Source organism: Capricornis sumatraensis, chromosome 22 (assembly GCF_032405125.1).
Source record: "Capricornis sumatraensis isolate serow.1 chromosome 22, serow.2, whole genome shotgun sequence".
Lineage (NCBI taxonomy): Eukaryota > Metazoa > Chordata > Mammalia > Artiodactyla > Bovidae > Capricornis > Capricornis sumatraensis.
In genome coordinates, this window is record NC_091090.1 from 55,415,800 (window position 1) to 55,426,736 (window position 10,937).

Here is a 10,937-nt window from a genome sequence, read left to right on the forward strand (position 1 = left end):
ACTGTAGAACCACATCTCAGGAAATGCAGAGGTTTGTTGTTGTGTTGTTTTTGTTTTTTTGCTTCTCTGTTAAGACTTACATGTGACATACACATAACATTTGATTGTTTAGAGTAAAGACAAACAATTTTTGTCATGTGGGTTTACAGAATTTGTAGATGTAACTTGAGAGAACAAGGTATGGACAGGCAGCTGCAAGATTTCTGCAAGTTGCGTGAAATGAATGTTGACTGCAAGTGGACTGTGCAAAGGGGATGCACTGTAATCCCACACAGTCACTAAGACAGGTATATAGGGGGATACAGCTGAAAAGCAATAGGAAAACTGAAAAATTCAGTTACAATTGGAATAATATTTTGTATTCAAATAATATTTAAAATGTTTGAAAGAACAGAAAGCAAACAATAGAGTGGTTTACCCAAACGAAACCACAGCAGCAGTTTCATTAAACATTAAAAGGCTGAACATGTCAATTAAAAGGGCAGAAAGGATGCCAAAATGGATATTAAGCAACACAAACCCAAATAATGCTGTACACAGAAGATTCACTTTATATTTAAAGATGGAAAAAATATATCCTTTATAATTAAAACCACAGATAGGTTGAGAGTGAAGTAAAAGTTGCTCAGTCGTGTCCGACTCTTTGCCATCCCATGGCCTATACAGTCCATGGAATTCTCTAGGCCAGAATACTGGAGTGGGTAGCCTTTCCCGTCTCCAGGGGATCTTCCCAACCCAGGGATCAAACCTAGGTCTCCTGCATTGTAGGTGGATTCTTTACCAGCTGAGTCACAAGGGAAGCCTAGATTGAAAGTAACTGGATGGAAAAAGTACACCATGCAAACAGTTAAGCATAAAGAAGGCTGAAGTGGCTCTACTAATGAGATAAAGCAGATTTAAAGACAAAGATGTCACAAGCGACAAGGAAGGACTTTTCATAACTTTAAAACATTCAGGAAGAAGATTCTGCACGTGTCTGACCTAATAATAGAACAGATAGAGCACTGAAATACAGGACGGGAAATGAGAGAGGGAGGAATGGGCAGCTCTGACATTACATTTGGAGAGTTTTAAACTCCTTAGCAATTGATACAGCCGGACCAAAAAGAAAAAAACATCAGGAAAGATGTAGGTTCTGAGTAAGACCACCACCTATCTTAACCTGAGTGCATTCATGAAACTACACTCAGCACCTGTAGGATACACGCTGTTAAGGTCCATAGAACATTCACCAGGACAGACTGACCTAACACACAACATGCACGTCAGATGGAGAATTAAGAATTCAATAAACTGAGTTAACTTTTATTAGAAGTCAATAAAATAAAGCTAAATATTTGGAAGTTAACACACTTCGAAATATTTGGAACCTAACCCAAGGAGGAAATCACCAGAGAATTTAGAAAATACTTTGAAATAGAAAGGAACTGAATGAAAACAAGATTGGGGGGATGCAGCTAGGGGAGTGCTTAGAGAAGGGCTGCGGGCTTTAAAGGCTCATTTTAGGCGGGAGGTGGCAGTGGATAGACGCTCTCCGCGCCCGTGGTTGGGAAGAGCAGAGGAAGCCCGCCTGAGTGGGCGAAGGACAGTGTGGGCGGCTCTGGGTGGGCCCTCTGTCCAGCCTCCACTTCAGCTCTGCAGCAGCCGGGAACGCTTCCAACTCTCAAAGCATCTGTTGACTCATCTGTAGCAAATGGGCTCAGACGCCACACTCCGTGCTCTAGGTTGTAGGTGCTTCCGAGGCAGGAAAGCAACCGAAGTGGAATTGTAACCGTAGGCAAGTGCTGGTAGTTGCTCAGAGAAGACGCCAAATAAATGAAGCCTCCAAGTACAATCGTGTCTCCAGGCTACAAGATCGGCTGGCGTGTTCTCTCAGTGCTCAGATGTTTCCCAGGGGCATAGACGTGGCACAAACAGTTCTGTCTCAAGCACCAGATGGTTGACTTCCCTGCCAGTGACCTTGTTCTCACAGTCGGTGCAAACCAGAGGTCCAAGCTGATTTCTGTTTGACTTGCTCCGGAGGCCCTTGGAAAATCACTGTCTTTGTTCTTTGGGTCTATTTCCCCTTATAAGTTGCCTGCGTGATTTTTAAGATTTAATCAGATACTAAGCAAAGTCAAAATCTTCTGCCTCAAAATAAATTCTGGTAAGACAGGTACAAGGAGCATCTCTGATTTGTCCCAGCTCTCATTAAAGGAGATTCTTTCTCAAAGTTACTGGATTCCTGCAATAGTAATTTAGAATATGGTTTAATGTCTAGAAGGAAGCACACCTCGCTGCATCTTACACTTGAATAAACCACCCTTCTGAGTAGTACCAGACCATCTCAATCTCCAGACCAGCTCCCAAGAGGCCGCTACAATAGCTGCCCCAGCAGCTTCTCTGGGCTGTGGGAGCAGTGGGCTGCCTGGGGCTGACCTCGTCCCACTGAATTGTATGTGATAAGCACAGTATTTGGAATGAAACACCTCCAGTTTGCCAACTGGCAGCATCAACATACTTTTTGGCAAAACTGTCAGAGAAGCAATACTCAAATTTAATCAAAAAGAAGCACGAAACAAGCGTGACTAAGGGACAGTCCACAGAGTGCCGCACCGACCGTCTCCGGAGTGCAGAGTCACGGAAGGTGGCCAGGCACTGTCCCGGGCTGGAGGCACATCCCTTAGACGGGTGGTCCTGAGCCAGGAAAAGGGCCTCCACGGACACTTGGCGATGCTGGAATAAGATCGGCAGATGCATCAACACTCTTTCCAGTGTGGACCTCCTGGTTTGGGTCACTGTGCAGCGACTAATATTTGGAGAAGCTGGGCGAAGAGAAGGAACATGTGAATCCTTCATATTATTTTTTGAAACTTTTTATGTCTTAAATTATTTAAAAATGAAAAATTGCCTTTTTTTAAAGAAAAATATAGAAAACTTTCAAATCAGTGTATGTTGGTGAGGAATTAAACGAATTAAAACAATATCACAATGTTTTCAGATAAACTAGAACCTCAGATTAGAATAACAAATTCCATGTACATGGTATTTTTAAATATGTTGTTTCTGGATCCTAAGTGGGCTTCCCTGACGGCCCACCAGGTAAAGAATCTGCCTGCAGTGCAGGAGACAGGAAATACGGGTTTGATTCCAGGGTGAGGAAGATCCCCTGGAGGAGGGCATGGCAACCCACTCCAGTATTCTTGCCTGGAGAATCCCAAAGAGAGAGGAGCCTGGCGGGCTACAGTCCACAGGGTCGCAAAGAGTCAGACATGACTGAGTGCCTAGACACGCATGGGTTCTAAAAGATAAAGATTCATAAAGATTGAAAGCAAAAGAATGCCAGACCAGGGTAAAAATAAACCAGTATGCCGGGAAAATATTGATGAAGGCAGCGGTGCTAACTTGACATCAAATAAAGGAGACTTTAAACAAAATGGGCTCAGGAATAAACCAGTCACTATGTGACGGCAGAAGCAATGGTCCTCAAGGAAGCTAAAACAGCTCTGAATGTAGGGTGCACTTAATGATGTAATCTCAAGAAGTATAATTTTAAAACTGCTGAAATCCACAGATTGGTAGGGTGTTTTTTTTTTAAACATTCTTCTCAGTATTCATGGATTAAGAAGGCAAAATAATTATAAAATTTAAAGAAAACTTGAAAAGCACAATTAGCAATCTGGCAGAAGTTTATAGAACCCTACTATGATTCAGTTCAGTTGCTCAGTCGTGTCCGACTCTTTGCGACTCCATGAATCGCAGCACGCCAGGCCTCCCTGTTCATCACCATCTCCCAGAGTTCACTCAGACTCACGTCCATCGAGTCCATGATGCCATCCAGCCATCTCATCTGTCGTCCCCTTCTCTTCCTGCCCCCAATCCCTCCCAGCATCAAAGTCTTTTCCAGTGAGTCAACTCTGCATGAGGTGGCCAGAGTACCGGAGTTTCAGCTTCAGCATCATTCCTTCCAAAGAAATCCCAGCGCTGATCTTCAGAATGGACTGGTTGGATCTCCCTGCAGTCCAAGGGACTCTCAAGAGTCTTCTCCAACACCACAGTTCAAAAGCATCAATTCTTTGGCGCTCAGCCTTCTTCACAGTCCAACTCTCACATCCATACAGGACCACAGGAAAAACCATAGCCCTGACTAGATGGACCTTAGTTGGCAAAGTAATGTCTCTGCTTTTGAATATGCTATCTAGGTTGGTCATAACTTTTCTTCCAAGGAGTAAGCGTTTTTTAATTTCATGGCTGCAGTCATAGTAGCCACAAAGCAAGTGTCAAGAAATAACAGGATCAGCATCACGTTCCCTAACCACAATAAAACTGTATTAGAAATTAGTGATGAGAGGGAACTTACAAAAAAGTACACGTGTGAATTTTCGACCCGATTTCTGAAGAACACATTGGTCAAAACAGAAACCATCGCAAAAAGTAGAAAAACTCGAGAGCTGAATGATAATAATTTCACACCAAAATGTGAGACGCAGCTAAGGGAAGACTCCAAGAGGAGGAGATGCTGACCATGAGCTAAGCGTCGGACTCAAATGGAAGAAGAAACACCGATCCCAAAGGAAACGGGTTCCGCAGGCGCGGCCGGATGCGGGCGAATGGGGCGCGCCAGCGGCTTCTCAGAAACGAGGCGGTCCTGTGCCCACACGGGGCCCCTGGCCCTGGGGCCGGCGGGGAGGGCAGGCCCGCGCGGCCCCTCCGCCGTCGGAGGGCGGGGAGGCTCGGCTCAGAGCGCGGAGCCCGCGCGGGAGCCGGCGCCCGGCGTGCCGCCCGCACGGCCGCCCTGCGGGCCCCTCTCGGAGCCTCGGAGAAGGCCCTCGCCCGCCGGCGACGCGAGACGGGTGTGCGGGGCCCAGCCGCTCGCCCAGCGCCTGACACCGGCCCGGACGCGGCCCAGGCGCCGCAGCCCCAGCCCGCAAGGCCTGCGCGCCGGCCCCCAGACCCGGCCCCCGGCCGGGCCCCGTGACCAGCGGGCCCTTGCCCCGCCACGCTCGGCTGACCTACCAGCTTCCATCCTTCTCGCGCCCAGCAGCCCAGCGTTCCTGCTTGCGTTTCAAGAAGCTGGATGTGCCACTCAGGACCCCCAGGGCTGTGAGAACGAGAAGGCACGGAGGGACGGAGCCCATCAGCTAGGAAGGCGGGCGGGTCCAGGGCAGAACTCCTGGGTCAGGGGTCAGGGCGGGTGCAGGAGGCACCAGGGGTCCCGGCGGACACAGAGGCTCCGGAAGAGGGCACACTGAAGTCCACTTTTTAGAAGTGTTCAGACCTGGTGCCTTAGCTGACCGACGTCCTGGACTGTCCGGGGCCCTGCTCTGAGCACTGTTTACAAACACCGGTCCCCAGCCCTCCCCCTACCTCGCTCCTCTGCCTGCGGGACCTCTTTCCATTAAATGCAGGGCTGTGTACCCAAAAGGCTCGAGCCAGGCTTCCAGTGGCTCTTCACCAAGGTGGCCGGGGGGTAAAGGGTCTGCCTGCAGTGCGGGAGACCTGGGTTCAATCCCTGGGTCGGGAAGTTCCCCTGGAGAAGGCAATGGGAGCCAGTACTCTTACCTGGAAAATTCCATGGACAGAGGAGCCTGGTAGGCAACAGTCCAGCTCCAGTTCAGTCCAGTTCAGTCGCTCAGTCGTGTCCGACTCTTTGCGACCCCATGAATCGCAGCACGCCAGGCCTCCCTGTCCATCACCAACTCCCGGAGTTCACTCAGACTCGTGTCCATCGAGTCCGTGATGCCATCCAGCCATCTCATCCTCGGTCGTCCCTTTCTCCTCCTGCCCCCAATCCCTTCCAGCATCAGAGTCTTTTCCAATGAGTCAGCTCTTCGCATGAGGTGGCCAAAGTACTGAAGTTTCAGCTTTAGCATCATTCTTTCCAAAGAAATCCCAGGGTTGATCTCCTTCAAAATGGACTGGTTGGATCTCCTTGCAGTCCAAGGGACTCTCAAGAGTCTTCTCCAACACCACAGTTCAAAAGCATCACTTCTTTGGCGCTCAGCCTTCTTCACAATCCAACTCTCACATCCATACATGACCACTGGAAAAACCATAGCCTTGACTAGACGGACCTTTGTTGGCAAAGTAATGTCTCTGCTTTTGAATATGCTGTCTAGGTTGGTCATAACTTTTCTTCCAAGGAGGAAGCGTCTTTTCATGGCTGCAGTCACCATCTGCAGTGATTTGGGAGCCCTCCAAAATAAAGTCTGACACTGTTTCCACTGTTTGCCCATCTATTTCCCATGAAGTGATGGGACCGGATGCCATGATCTTCGTTTTCTGAATGTTGAGCTTTAAGCCAACTTTTTCACTCTCCTCTTTCACTTTCATCAAGAGGCTTTTTAGTTCCTCTTCACTTTCTGCCATAAGGGTGGTGTCATCTGCATATCTGAGGTTATTGATATTTCTCCCGGCAATCTATCCAGCTTGTGCTTCTTCCAGCCCAGCGTTTCTCACGATGTACTCTGCATAGAAGTTAAATAAGCAGGGTGACAGTATACAGCCTTGACGTACTCCTTTTCCTATTTGGAACCAGTCTGTTGTTCCATGTCCAGTTCTAACTGTTGCTTCCTGACCTGCATATAGGTTTCTCAAGATGCAGGTCAGGTGGTCTGGTATTCCCATCTCTTTCAGAATTTTCCACAGTTTATTGTGATCCATGCAGTCAAAGGCTTTGGCATAGTCAATAAAGCAGAAATAGATGTTTTTCTGGAACTCTCTTGCTTTTTCCATGATCCAGCGGATGTTGGCAATTTGATCTCTGGTTCCTCTGCCTTTTCTAAAACCAGCTTGAACATCTGGAAGTTCACAGTTCACATATTGCTGAAGCCTGGCTTGGAAAATTTTGAGCATTACTTTACTAGCGTGTGAGATGAGTGCAATTGTGTGGTAGTTTGAGCATTCTTTGGCATTGCCTTTCTTAGGGATTGGAATGAAAACTGAGCTTTTCCAGTCCTGTGGCCACTGCTGAGTTTTCCAGATTTGCTGACATATTGACACTTTCACAGCATCATCTTCCAGGATTTGAAACAGCTCAACTGGAATTCCGTCACCTCCACTAGCTTTGTCCGTAGTGATGCTTTCTAAGGCCCACTTGACTTCACATTCCAGGATGTCTGGCTCTAGGTGAGTGATCACACCATTGCGATTATCTTGGTTGTGAAGATCTTTGTACAGTTCTTCTGTGTATTCTTGCCTCCTCTTCTTAATATCTTCTGCTTCTGTTAGGTCCATACCATTTCTGTCCTTTATCAAGCCCATCTTTGCATGAAATGTTCCCTTGGTATCTCTAATTTTCTTGAAGAGATCTCTAGTCTTTCCCATTCTGTTGTTTTCCTCTATTTCTTTGCATTGATCGCTGAGGAAGGCTTTCTTCTCTCTCCTTGCTATTCTTTGGAACTCTGCATTCAGATGCTTATATCTTTCCTTTTCTCCTTTGCTTTTTGCTTCTCTTCTTTTCACAGCTATTTGTAAGGCCTCCGCAGACAGCCATTTCGCTTTTTTGCATTTCTTTTCCATGGGGATGGTCTTGATCCCTGTCTCCTGTACAATGTCATGAACCTCCGTCCATAGTTCATCAGGGACTCTATCTATCAGATCTAGGCCCTGAAATCTATTTCACACTTCCACTGTATAGTCATAAGGAGTTTGATTTAGGTCATACCTGAATGGTCTAGTGGTTTTCCCTACTTTCTTCAATTTAAGTCTGAATTTGGTAATAAGGAGTTCATGATCTGAGCCACAGTCAGCTCCTGGTCTTGTTTTTGCTGACTGTATAGAGCTTCTCCATCTTTGGCTGTAAAGAAAGTAATCAATCTGATTTCGGTGTTGACCATCTGGTGATGTCCATGTGTAGAGTCTTCTCTTGTGTTGTTGGAAGAGGGTGTTTGCTATGACCAGTGCGTTTTCTTGGCAAAACTCTATTAGTCTTTGCCCTGCTTCATTCCGCATTCCAAGGCCAAATTTGCCTGTTACCCCAGGTGTTTCTTGACTTCCTACTTTTGCGTTCCAGTCCCCTATAATGAAAAGGACATCTTTTTTGGGTGTTAGTTCTAAAAGGTCTTGTAGGTCTTCATAGAACCATTCAACTTCAGCTTCTTCAGTGTTACTGGTTGGGGCATAGACTTGGATTACTGTGATATTGAATGGTTTGCCTTGGAAACGAACATAGATCATTCTGTTGTTTTTGAGACTGCATCCAATTACTGCATTTTGGACTCTTTTGTTGACCATGATGGCTACTCCATTTATTCTGAGGGATTCCTGCCCGCAGTAGGCTACAGTCCATAAGGTCACAAAGGGTCGGACAAGACTGAGCAACTTCACTTTCACTTTCAGGCTTCCAGCATAAATTCCCCGCATTCTAAGCCTCTCCAGCCTCAAGCCAGTTGGGTAAGGCCTGGCCGGCCACTGAGGCCGCTTCTCAGCAGGACCCATGATGCTGAGTGAGGCTGGGATGGTGGTTCCCCATGGATAGGGCGGCCGCGGCCCCTGACTCAGCCTCACCAGCCAGGCCTCACTGGCTCCGTGGAGGCTCACCTGCCACACCGTCTTGGAAAGCGAGAATTAACGCTGATTTCCTGTGAGAGTACCTGGCACCTTGGCACTGAGTCTTTAATATTCTGTTAAATAAGACCTATCTTCAATAAGATGTATTGAACTTATTTTTAGCCTAAACAGGTGGATTTAATGAGTGGAAATTATGGGAGGACTAACCTTGCCAAAGACAGTGGGTGAACATCTTTAGCACTGAAACACATCGCCCATCTGAAGTTCTTTACCAAGTCAGTGCAGCTCTCCAAAATGAGGGAGCCAAGTATAGGTGCTTTCAGACAAAGTCAAGCTGAGGCAGTTCGTTTCCGGCAAACAAAGACCTATTTTATAAGAAATGTTCAAGGAAGATTTTCAATCAAAGGGGAAGATGCTAGGTGGAAATTATTACCTACACACACACTGAAGAATACTGTTTTTAAAATGAGAAAGAATATACATCAAAGACATTTTTTCTTAATTGCTTTAAAAGCCTGTCTAAGCCAAAAGTAGGAAAACGTGTCATGGGGTCTGTAACCTGTAGACATAGGATTCATGGACGCCCGGGGCAGAGGAGCGGCCGGTAGCCCTTCCCGCTGCGGGCTGAGCCGCGGCCCTTCCCAGCGCCCTCACCCCGCCCACGACCGCTCACTGGCCCCAGGCGCCCTCTCGGCTTCGCCTGGGCCTCCGGCCCAGCCGGGACCTCGGGTCTCTGCAGCCCGGTCTTGGGACTCGGCCACGTCGGATCAATTGGCAGATCCTGTCGTCTCCCTTTAAAGTGTGTCCGTCCCAAACGTGAACATGTACACCCGCGGTGGATTCATGTCAGTGTATGGCAAAACCAATACCGTATTGTAAAGTAAAATAAAGTAAAAATAAAAATTAAAAATAAATAAATAAAGTGTGTCCGTAACTTGCCCCCGGCAGCCTCGGTTCTCAGGCTGCCCTGGCCGGCCTCCTGGAAGGGGGAGCCTGTCAACTCGCTCAGTGGTTGTGAGTTGAGCTCAGATGCATCACAGATTTGGGGGCTCATTTTTCTCGTCTGTAAAGTTAGGGGGACTCGCTACTTCCAAGCTTCCTTTTTCTTAAAAAAAAGAGGTGTCTAGAAAGATGGTGTGGGCCACAAACAGCAGGGCCACAGACAGGGCGGCTGAAGCCAGGAAGGCTGTCCGCACTCAGCCCTGGAGGCTGGCCGGCCGGGCCCAGCATGTCCTCCCGAGGCTGCTGTCCTGGGCCTGCGCGTGCCGCCCGCACCCCTGCCCCCGGGCGGGCGTCGCCCTCTGCGTGCCCGTTGCCTGTGCCCTCGTCTCCTCTTGGCCTGAGACACCAGTCCAGTGGGGTCGGGACCCACCCGAGGCACCCCACCTCCCGTCTTTACAGGCCCGTCTCCAGACCCGAGGTGCAGGGTTAGGGCTGCAGCGCATGAATTTTGAGGGGACCAGTTCAGCCCCCGACGGATGACAGGGTTGCAGTCTGGGGTGCAGTGTGTGACTGCCGGCCACTGGAGGGGACCCGGTGCCCAGGCCTCAGGGCGCTGGCCACAGAGAGAGGCGATCGTGAAAACAACACTGAGCGCAGAGAAGGCGGTTTCGAGATTGCTGTGCTTCCGACTCTGTTTATTAGAAGATTTTCCAGTAAACCCTCCTGGTGAAAAAGCGGGGATTTTTTTCTCCCGTTGTTTTGCTGCCTGATCACCACCCAAACAGGTGAGTGGAACACACGCTTCGCCCAGACGGCCTGGCTGCCCGGCGTCACCTCTGCCGAGGAGGGTGTTTTCAGCGAACTCTTTCATCTGGTTTATTGTCTTTCACTCTGGTTTAAATATAGACACAAACCCGGTGTGGCACTTCAAAGGCAGCTCACCCGGGCTGCTCATCCTGGAGCCTCCTGTGAACCTTGCTTCCGAGGGCAGGAGGCCAGGGCCCCGGCCCCAGGCCCCGGGCCCCCAGCCCATGGTCCCTAGCCCCCGGCCCTCAGCCCCCCTGGCACCTGGCCCCCGGCCTCTGGTCCCTGGCCCCCGGACCCTGGCCCACATTCCACAGCCGGGGCCTGGGGCTGGGCCTCCACGGACGCTGTGTTCTAGGAGTCTGGCCACCCCCCCAGGGTGGCGGACACCATTCACATGTCAACGTAACAGCCATTTTCTCGCTTCAGCCCTTACCAGTGCAGCCCTGTCCCTACAGGGTAGGAGCTGTGACCTCTGAACTGGTTTCTGGGGAAACTGCCAACCTCAGGGCCCCTAGGACACCTGGGCCCCAGCCTCCCAAGGGTCCCGGCAGCCCGCACAGCTGCCGCACGCTCACCGTCCTCCAGGGCTCCCAGCCCAGCCTGGCGCTGGGGTGGGCCTGCGTCCCCCGCCCCCGGATGCCAGCTGTTGGCACGGCCCGTCTCGAGAAGGCACCGCTGGACAGGGGGCTCGGCCTGGG